Source organism: Mastigoproctus giganteus, chromosome 8, assembly GCF_048544385.1.
Source record: "Mastigoproctus giganteus isolate SK-2022 chromosome 8, ASM4854438v1, whole genome shotgun sequence".
In the NCBI taxonomy this organism is placed as follows: domain Eukaryota; kingdom Metazoa; phylum Arthropoda; class Arachnida; order Uropygi; family Thelyphonidae; genus Mastigoproctus; species Mastigoproctus giganteus.
This window is the reverse complement of record NC_143582.1, coordinates 221,080,881-221,090,621: the sequence shown is the minus strand read 5'-3', so window position 1 is coordinate 221,090,621 and position 9,741 is coordinate 221,080,881.

Here is a 9,741-nt window from a genome sequence, read left to right as displayed (position 1 = left end):
ATTCCCAGTTGAAAGAGGCCAAATAGCTCCTTAAACTTCCATGGTCTACTTGTCTGAAATTAAAACCCAAGCCAAACTGTTACCTTTCTCCTCGTCACCTAACTTAGAATCCGCTTAGAACTTCTTAGAAACTAATCGTACCAGTGGACGCATCAAACGATCACGTGATCAGTGGAATATACCCAAGCGGTTAGATCAATTTTTCGTCAGCTGCGAGATTCACTGAACAAGCTAATCAAGCAAAATTCATTTAGTCTTACTGCACCATCCAACGTCACACGTGGGCTGCAACTTCTAACTGATGAGCTGACATTTGTTGACGAATCCGCAGGGCCAGACATAACTTTCAGACAGTTTCCTGTCTGCCAGACTCTTCCATGTCATGATAGGTTTCCAGAACAAACGAATATTTCAATTTTCTCACACTCATGGCCTGCGGTCACTGGGCGTCAAGGAAATGCCACTTTCTATTTATCTTGTAGTAAAAGAACTAGAGTTTACGATGATACAATCGATAACTAATCCAATCGTAATCGCTTGTATTTACTTAATCCATTATAATCCATTATTATAATGGATTAAGTAAATGCAACTGATATTATTTATAACGGATATACGTAATCCAATCGTAATCGGTTGTATTTACAATTAGATTACGTATATCCGTTATAAATAATATATGTATTTACTTAATCCATTATAATTATGGATTATAGTGATCCGTAATTATAATGGATTAAGTAATTTTAACAGATTATGATTGGATTAGGTATATCCATTATAAATAATGTCGGTTTTATTCACTTAATCTACTATAGCCCATAATTATAATGGATTAAGTAATTGCAATGGATTATGATTGGATTACGTGTATCCATTTTTAAAATAATATCGGTTATATTTCCTTAATCCATTATAATGATGGATTATAATGGATTAAGTAAATGGAATTTACATTATTTGTAATAGATATACGTAATCCAATCATAATCGATTGCATTTCTTTAATAATTATAATTGTGGATTATAATGGATTAAGTAAATATAACCGGTATTGTTTATAATGGATATACATAATCTAATCGTAATCGGTTGTATTTACTTAATCCATCATTATAATGATGGATTAACCGATTACGGTTGGATTACATATATCCTTTATAAATAATTTCGGTTGTATTCGCTTAATCCACTATGGTCCATAATTATAATGGATTAAGTAATTACAACGGATTATGATTGGATTACGTGTATCCATTTTAAAAATAATATTGGTTGTATTTCCTTAATCCATTATAATGAGGGATTATAATGGTTTAAGTAAATGGAACTTGCATTATTTATAATAGGTATACGTAATCCAATCATAATCGATTGCATTTCCTTAATCCATTATAATTGTGGATTATAATAGATTAAGTAAATATAACCGGTTTTATTTATAATGAATATACATAATCCAATCCTAATCGGTTGTATTTATTTAATCCACTATAGTCCATAATTATAATGAATTAACTAATTACAACTGATTATGATTGGATTATGTGTATCCATTTTACATAATATTGATGGTATTTCCTTAATCCATTATAATGGATTAAGTAAGATATTATAAATTATGTAGGTTGCATTTACTTAATCCATTATAATGGATTAAGTAAATGAAACCTATATAATTTATAATAGATATACGTAATTTAATCATAACCGGTTGCATTTCCTTAATGCATTATAATTGTGGATTATAATGTATTAAGGAAATTGTGGATTATGGAAACATAACCAGTATTTTTATAACGAATTTACGTAATCCAATCGTAATCGGTTGTATTTACTTAATCCATCATTATAATAGATTAAAGAAATACAACCAATATTATTTATAATGGATATACCTAATCAGTTGTATTTACTTAATCCATCATTATAATAGATTAAAGAAATACAACCAATATTATTTATAATGGATATACCTAATCAGTTGTATTTACTTAATCCATCATTATAATAGATTAAAGAAATACAACCAATATTATTTATAATGGATATACCTAATCAGTTGTATTTACTTAATCCATCATTATAATAGATTAAAGAAATACAACCAATATTATTTATAATGGATATACCTAATCAGTTGTATTTACTTAATCCATTATAATCCATAATCATAATGGATTAAGTAAATGCAACCGATATTATTTAAAATGGATGTACGTAATCCTATCGTAAGCAGTTTCAATAATTTGAAAAATTTAGAAACGCAAACCGATGCAGCTCGAGCGTGGGTGTGTTGAAGGTTTTTAAATATCAGATGCGGTTACCATGGAAACAAGCTTCATCGCCGAGTACGTAGTACAGATATGATGGACTATGATCGGTTGGAAAAGGTCGCATCGTACATTATTTTTTTAAAATATTAAAAGCGCTCTTAACGTAATTAATGCTTCAGAGAAACAGAAAGTGAGAGCGAGGGGAGAATGAATAAGTAAATAGAGCGATCGATAGACTACAAAGTAATGACGCACGATAATATTATTACTCTGCTCTTGCAGGATGTTTGACGTGTTAGGACATGTTCTGACATGTTGTAAAAGGTTGCGGGTATTAATTTACGAGTGTAATAATATATCGTAATTTACCGGGAATTTACTGATGTCTATTGTGGCGCCATCTTTCGGTAAGGGTTGTAAACCTGCGGCAGAAGTAAGATTTTGTCCTTTAATCATTTACTTAGAAAACTTCTGCTGTTTTTGTTGCTGAGATGTTTCAGCTTTTGTTGCCGAGTTAGATGTAGGTCGGAGGTCGACCTGCGTCTGTAACTGGTCCCTTTTTATTGGCTAAATTGCGTTTCGAAAGTGGGTGTTAAAAATTAATTGTTCCACTAACTGCTAAGCCTATTGCGATGTTCGGGGGGTGGTCTACTGCGATAATCGATGTTTAACTAGGCGCAGGAGCGTTTGTTCCTAAGGGTGCGTTCTCCATCATCCACCGCGATACGTGAAGTTGCCACTAACCGTTAATCTGCGAGGGTCCACTGCCTTTCGCGTTCTACAGATCACCTGAGGGAATCGATAATTACTTATTGATTATCTCCCAAAGTTTCACATCTCGTTAGTGCACCAGAAACCATCAGTTAGTAAGTTTCGCAATAAATACGATGAGGAATTAGGAGAAACAGAGAAGAGTGAGATAAAACGAAAGGAGAGAGAGAGACAGACAGACAGAGAGAGTGCAAATGATTGATAGATGTGAGGATGAAAAAAGAATGAGAGACAGGGAGAGGGAGAGAGAGAATGAAAGCAGAAAGGGGAAAAATATGAGAGAAGATGGAGAAGCAGAAAGAGAAAAAATATGAGAGAAGGTGGAGAGGCAGAAAGAAAAAATGTGAGAGACGACACGGGGAGAGAGAGAGAGAGAGAGAGAGAGAGAGAGAGAGAGAGAGAGAAATGAGTGAGCGAGAATGAAAAGAGAAGAGATGTAGAGAGGAAAGAAAAAATAAAGGATATAAAGAGAGAAAAGAATGAGAAAGATGAAGAAAGAGGTATTAACAGTGGGAGGAGATGGAAAGAGAGAAAGAAAGGAATGATTGGAGACAGAAAGAGAGAGGGAAATGATTAAAAACACAAAGAACTAAAGAGAGAGGGGGTGAGGAGGTTTTAAGATGTAAAGAAAGAAGAAGAAATAGAGGAAATAGAGATAGAGGGAGGGAGAGAGAGAGAGAAAAAATTAGAATGAATAGGAGATGGAGAAAGACAGAGAAAGAAAACATGAAAGAGTGAGAGAGAGAAAAAATGAATGAAAAGAGAGTCGATGTACAGAAGAATGAATTATGAAGCGATGAAAGAATGAGAAATGGACAGACTGGAATGGAGAATTAGAATGAGAATGATAAGAGAGGAGATGTAGAGAAGAACGAATTAAAAAGTAATAAAGAAAGAAAGAATGATAAATGAACAAGAGTTCTCTCGCATTCATTTTTGTGGAAATAATGAATGGAGAGGCAGAAATAAAAAGGGAGAGATGAGGAGGAAGAGGAGAGAGAGAGAAAAAAAATGAGAAAGAGAGGAGATGTAGAGAGGAAAGAATTAGAAATAAAGGATATGAAGAGAGGAATGAACGTGAAAGATAGAGGAAGAAATATTGAGTGGGAGAGAGAGAGAGAAATTAGAATGGAGAAAGACAGAGAGGGAGAACGCATGAAAAGAGAGAGAAAAAATGAATGAGAGTGAGGATGAAAAGAGAAGAATGAGTTATAAAGTAATTGTAATCACTTTATAATTCATTCTTCAAATATAATAAATATTCAAATAAATATAATTCAAAGAGAGAATAAAAGAAAGAAAAAGAGTGGAGAGCAGAAAGTGACAGGATGAGAGTGGAGTTTAAGGTAAGCACAGAGTTAGTGGAAGTTGGTTAGCTGCACGGTTTTAGGGGAATCAGCAAATTAAGCCATATTGCGCAGTCTGTAAATATGCTACCCTCTCCTGAGACCGACTAACTCAGCCACGTTGTAAAAAGACCCATAAAAATTCCTCCCGTCACTGATAACGAGATTAATAAGCTTAGAACTGCCAGACGTCAGGGGTTCGTAGTGACACTCAGTTACCATCACCAACCCCTTGCTAATCTCAATCGCATCAATCCCCTATCATTAACACTACAGTCGAGAGTATAAATTACACAAGTCTCGAACCAGAGGACTCTGACGTCATTGGACCTCCAAATTAATAACGCCAATATTTGCTTCTGTAACCTCCAAAAGACAGTATCCGTTGCCACGAAGACCAAAGGTCATTCTGCGGCATAATTACAATGAATCAACCAGACGAGAGGATAATGCTCTGCTCACGCGCAGACGAGTCTCCAACCATTTGTCAGCTTGTGGTCTGTTTACGAGGGCCATCTCTGGTAACAGAAATTACAGCCTTCAAACCAACAAGCGGTGGGTTGAGGCTCGCGGTTCCGATCAAAGGTTCGACAACCCTGGAGGTCAATGAACAGTACGAGATACGCGGAAGCCGAACCGACGTTTTGAAGTCGTTAATTACCGCCAGTAATTGTTGCGAGGGAAGCAAAAGGTGTCGTGTCGCTAATGACAATCTAAATGCCACCGAGGAGGATCCGAACTGGTTGTTGTTACACGTATCCGACTCTGCGGCTGACAGCTGTTAAATAGATTCCACCCCGGCTGACGCAGCAGACGGCCGTAATGCCACTGCGGGATGTTACGAACGCTCGGACGCGTGCGAATCTCGTCAGTTGGTGTCGAAGGATTTACGATGCTCGCCTTTGAAAATCTTCCTCCTCCGAAACCAAACTATTGGGACTTTTCTTTTAAAATTATTCAGAACTTAATTAAAGAGGAAAAACACGTTTCTTCGAAGAAATGAGTTCGGTTGTTGTTCCAAGAATTGCCTTGTAATCCAACTTGTCTTCTGCTTCGGTTAGTACTCATTATACGCTAGGTGGCGCTGCACTTCATACTGTAATGTATAACGAAATGGTTGACTGGGAGAAGACTGTGTGTGTTGTTATTAATGGACACCATTCTTTCCAGACTAATGTGGAGTCCCTCAGGGTTCAGTGTTGGGCCCATTTTTTGTTTTCTATATTTATCAATGATATATGAAAGTATATGAGGCTTAATCTAGATATGAGGCATCGTTCAACATCGTTCGAAAATTATTGATGTGAACACATCTATAGAAGCACCTGACAATGGAATGTAACGAAAATGCGAGACGAAAAAAGAAATTGTTCACTAATATATGTATTGTTGCAATCCTGCAGTAGTAACTACAGGATTGTGACGTCATAGAATTCGATAAATGGCTATAATCAAATGGGTAATTACACTATTGGCTTGAAATTCGCTAACCTCTTCCAAGCTAAGGATGTTTTCACATAAAATAAAATATCTTTCGTGTGTACACGGTACACACACTCGGTTTTTTCTTTTTTTGTTGTTTGTTTTATCGTATTAAAACGAATGGTGTTTAAATTTTGTAAATTGGTTCACTAGAACTCGAGATATCGTACCGGTCAGAAAAAATGCGTCACGCTCTATAATCACACTACTAGTGAGCGCTCGGCATAGACTAGTGGTGGGAGCGTTGGAAACGCGTCCGGAGGAATCCGCTGATGACGTAATTACTTCCGTGAAGCATTTTCCTGACAAATCGGATTTACTGCATTGAAATTTTTGTAGGTGCTCCAAGGATGTTCACATTAAAAACACCTGGGGGTAACTGTGCAGTCAGATGTGAAGCTTTCTGAACAGTGCAGACAGGCTGCCAGAGAAGATCATGGTGGTTTTGTCAGTGATATACAAAAATTTTGCTAGCAGGAATAAGGACTGATCAGGCTACACCTTTGAGTACTGCATACAGGTCTTGAGGCCTCATTTTAGGAAGGATGTGGAGCTGTTGGAATGAGTATAGAGAAGGGCAACAAGTGAGGAGAACAAAGGGGTACTCTTCAGTTCTGCAAATTGCTGCTTCTGGCTACCAGGCACCTGTGAGGCGATCTGATTGAGGTGTATAAAGCCTCGAATGGATTGAGTAAGCTCAATTCTGATGGCATTGCTCAATTTACGAACTTGGGGGCATAAACTCAAATTGAAGAAGGATGGTTGCAGGATAGATGTGTGTTCCAAACAACAGCAATCAACATAATCAGAGACAAATAAATGTAAGAATAGTCTCGAACTGAGACGTCTTATGTAACAATTGTCAGAGACATATGACGTATGACCCATTAACTGTTCAAAAAATAGAGAAATAACGATCATTTATCCAGGAAAATTAATAGATAAATTCAGAAGTAACAAAAATGTAACCCAAGAAGAAAAGCAGCTTATAGAAAGGCTATATCTATTCCATATATCAAAGTCATTGGGAAAACACGAAATTAATTTTCATAAAGTAAGGGGTGGGGTCATTTTTAAATAAGATGGGAAAGACTTATTAAAAGATCCAATACGTATATTAAAAAATGAGACATATAAATACCAAACGAACGGCAGCGAAAAGTTCCTGACCTTGCCACAAGCAACTTACATATTTCCAAAACTAAAAAACTGCTGTCTAATGAAATAGTTGCACTTCAAACCTTAATTATTATTAAAAATAACCCTAATTTAAGCAAATTATATTATAATGGGGGCGTTGTTTCCAATATTTCCAGTACACACGTGGGTGGACGCATTACAAGAAGTTGTTTTCTCCCAGTCAGAAGATTCCGTGAATTTCTATCAAATTAGAAGCAGTTAATTATTTCTGTATCGATTTGTCTTCTCTAAATAGCGCCATCTGGTGCTTCCCCATGGTTTGTCGGATCGTTGAAGTTACCTGAGATAAGGCATGATCCCCCACCTACGCAGAGGGATCCCATTTCGATAGCTGCTCCTCAGAGCGGAAGAAATAATAAAACAAACTATCAAAATTTACCGGAAAAACTACCCGTGTTTACCCCGACGATGTCACGGCGATTATCGACGCATCCGTGAATGCCCCGAGCGTCGCTCACTGAAGCGAACCCCCCTCTTCCCCCTCCACCCCATTGCGTGTTCAATTCATGTCTCTGCAGCGAGCGACAGGTTGAAAATATGACAGACATCGAAGCAAGTTTAGCCATAAAATATCCACGCCTGGAGATTGATGAACAATGTCCCCCTAGCGGGAGATATTGTCACTCAAGGATATGCCATAATCTTACAGTTTATGCTCTCCTGTGACAGCTGAGTAGAAATGGTCGTATCTGGAGATTTTAACCAGCAGAAAGGGTTCTCAGTAGTTCTTCAATAATTGCGTGTTATGTCCTCAATAAATCTTCATGGATTACGTTTCTTTCCGCCCTTATTAATTTAATACTCGAGGAGCGTTTTATCGGTAAAAATTTTATATTTTAATTATTTATTACGTGTTTGTGCAGTGCGGGGGGTGTTGAATAAGTAGTGGAGTGACCGTTGCAAACAAACTCATCGCGTATTTTTCCTATCGCCGAAAGCAAGAGACATCCAACTCTGCTCCTTGGCCACCAAGCAATTTATTCCAATTGCCCAAAGATAAATTTCATGAGCATTTATGAGTATTCTCTGTCTCCAATAACCATATACTGGAGAATCTTCCATCTAAAAAGGATGGTCACATTTGCAGAACCGAAAATGGGGATGCCAAACACGTGACCTCCCCCTTAAATTATTTTAACGTGCAGTTATATACTAAACATTCGAGTCAATCATTTTTCCCACTAATAAACAACTCAGAGCACCTGCAGCACGCACTTACACATCAGTCAAAAGCTAATCAAAACTATACGGTACTTAGTAGACGGATGACTTGAAGGTTGAGAAAATGGGAGATACTTGTTGACCTTAGAACTTGAGTTAACTGTTTCTTAGAACCACTAGACAAGTTTGAGTGGGCAACGAGATGCTGACCGGTTGAGGCACGTATTGGAGAGACTTTGTAAGAGATAGATCATTAATTAACTCAACAGTCCTCTTTTGAATGGAGTCCAATAGACTAAGAGAGGTTTGGGGGACACGATCTCCAGATGTGGGAACAATATTCCATGGTAGTAATTGTGGTGTATTTATGACAAGAAAGATTAGAAGTCTACCATCACCCGAAGTGGATGGTCAGAGAGATAACTGGACACCAATTCCAAAAAAGCGGCAATCTGATCGAAGAAAGTTTAAAATTCCTTTATGACACACGATTAAAAGTCTTGGAAGTGAATCCATAATGGATTCCACTATCGCCATTATCGATTCCACTGATGGAATCCGTAATAGTGCTGCATATATTAAATAATTACTTCAAGGCTATCGCCTCACTAATCTCCATCCTTTGCAACCTCCATAATATCCAATAGTCAATACCAGACTATGACAACTCTAAGAAGAGGTGTACCACAAGGTGGGATGTTATCTACCACGCTCTTTGCACTCATCTTAGAACCATTTCTAGCAAAATTTACAAATTTCAGCTCTTATGCTGACAACTTGAAGATGTTCATAATCTCTGATGACATTAAAAGCGTTCAGGGAATAAATCAAAATACTGCTTCACAAATTAATCAACCTGTTGACTACTTACATATGGCAGAGGCTCCAACTGAATCAAAAAAAGTCCTCCCAAAGATCTAGCACCAAGAAGAACAGAAAAACTGATGAATTGTAATAAATGGCAATAAAATCACCAAGGTTTCATCCCACACGGATCTTTCCAGGAAAAAAGAAAAAAATATACAGAAGAAGAAAACATATTCAGCCATTTGGGCGATCCTCCAGAAGCTGGTTGGTGGCCAGAATACACCCATCATTTGAAAATACATTGAAAGGTGCCTCACGCCCATCACTTTATACGCATTTGAGCTATGGTCCTCAGTCTCATCAAGTACTGCAAAGAAATTCCTGGCAAATGAATATTGAGGTCTGAGGTGGTTGAACAGGATCCATGGTAACCCATTCACCATATCTAGATCTACGCTACATGAAAATGTGAACATCACACCATGGAAAATCAAAATCCTGGAAAAGAACCTCATCACTCTTGCAAGAAATCATCTCAGCATCATGTATCCGTGTACACCCTTCTAGTCAACAATCTAGAAGGTCAAAGGGAACATCTAGGTGTCATGTTGCAGTACTCTTCTGAACCTACCTTTTCTTAATGAGTCCTTTAAATAATCTCATGTTCAAAGATGGATTCTTTCGATTTACAATTGAAA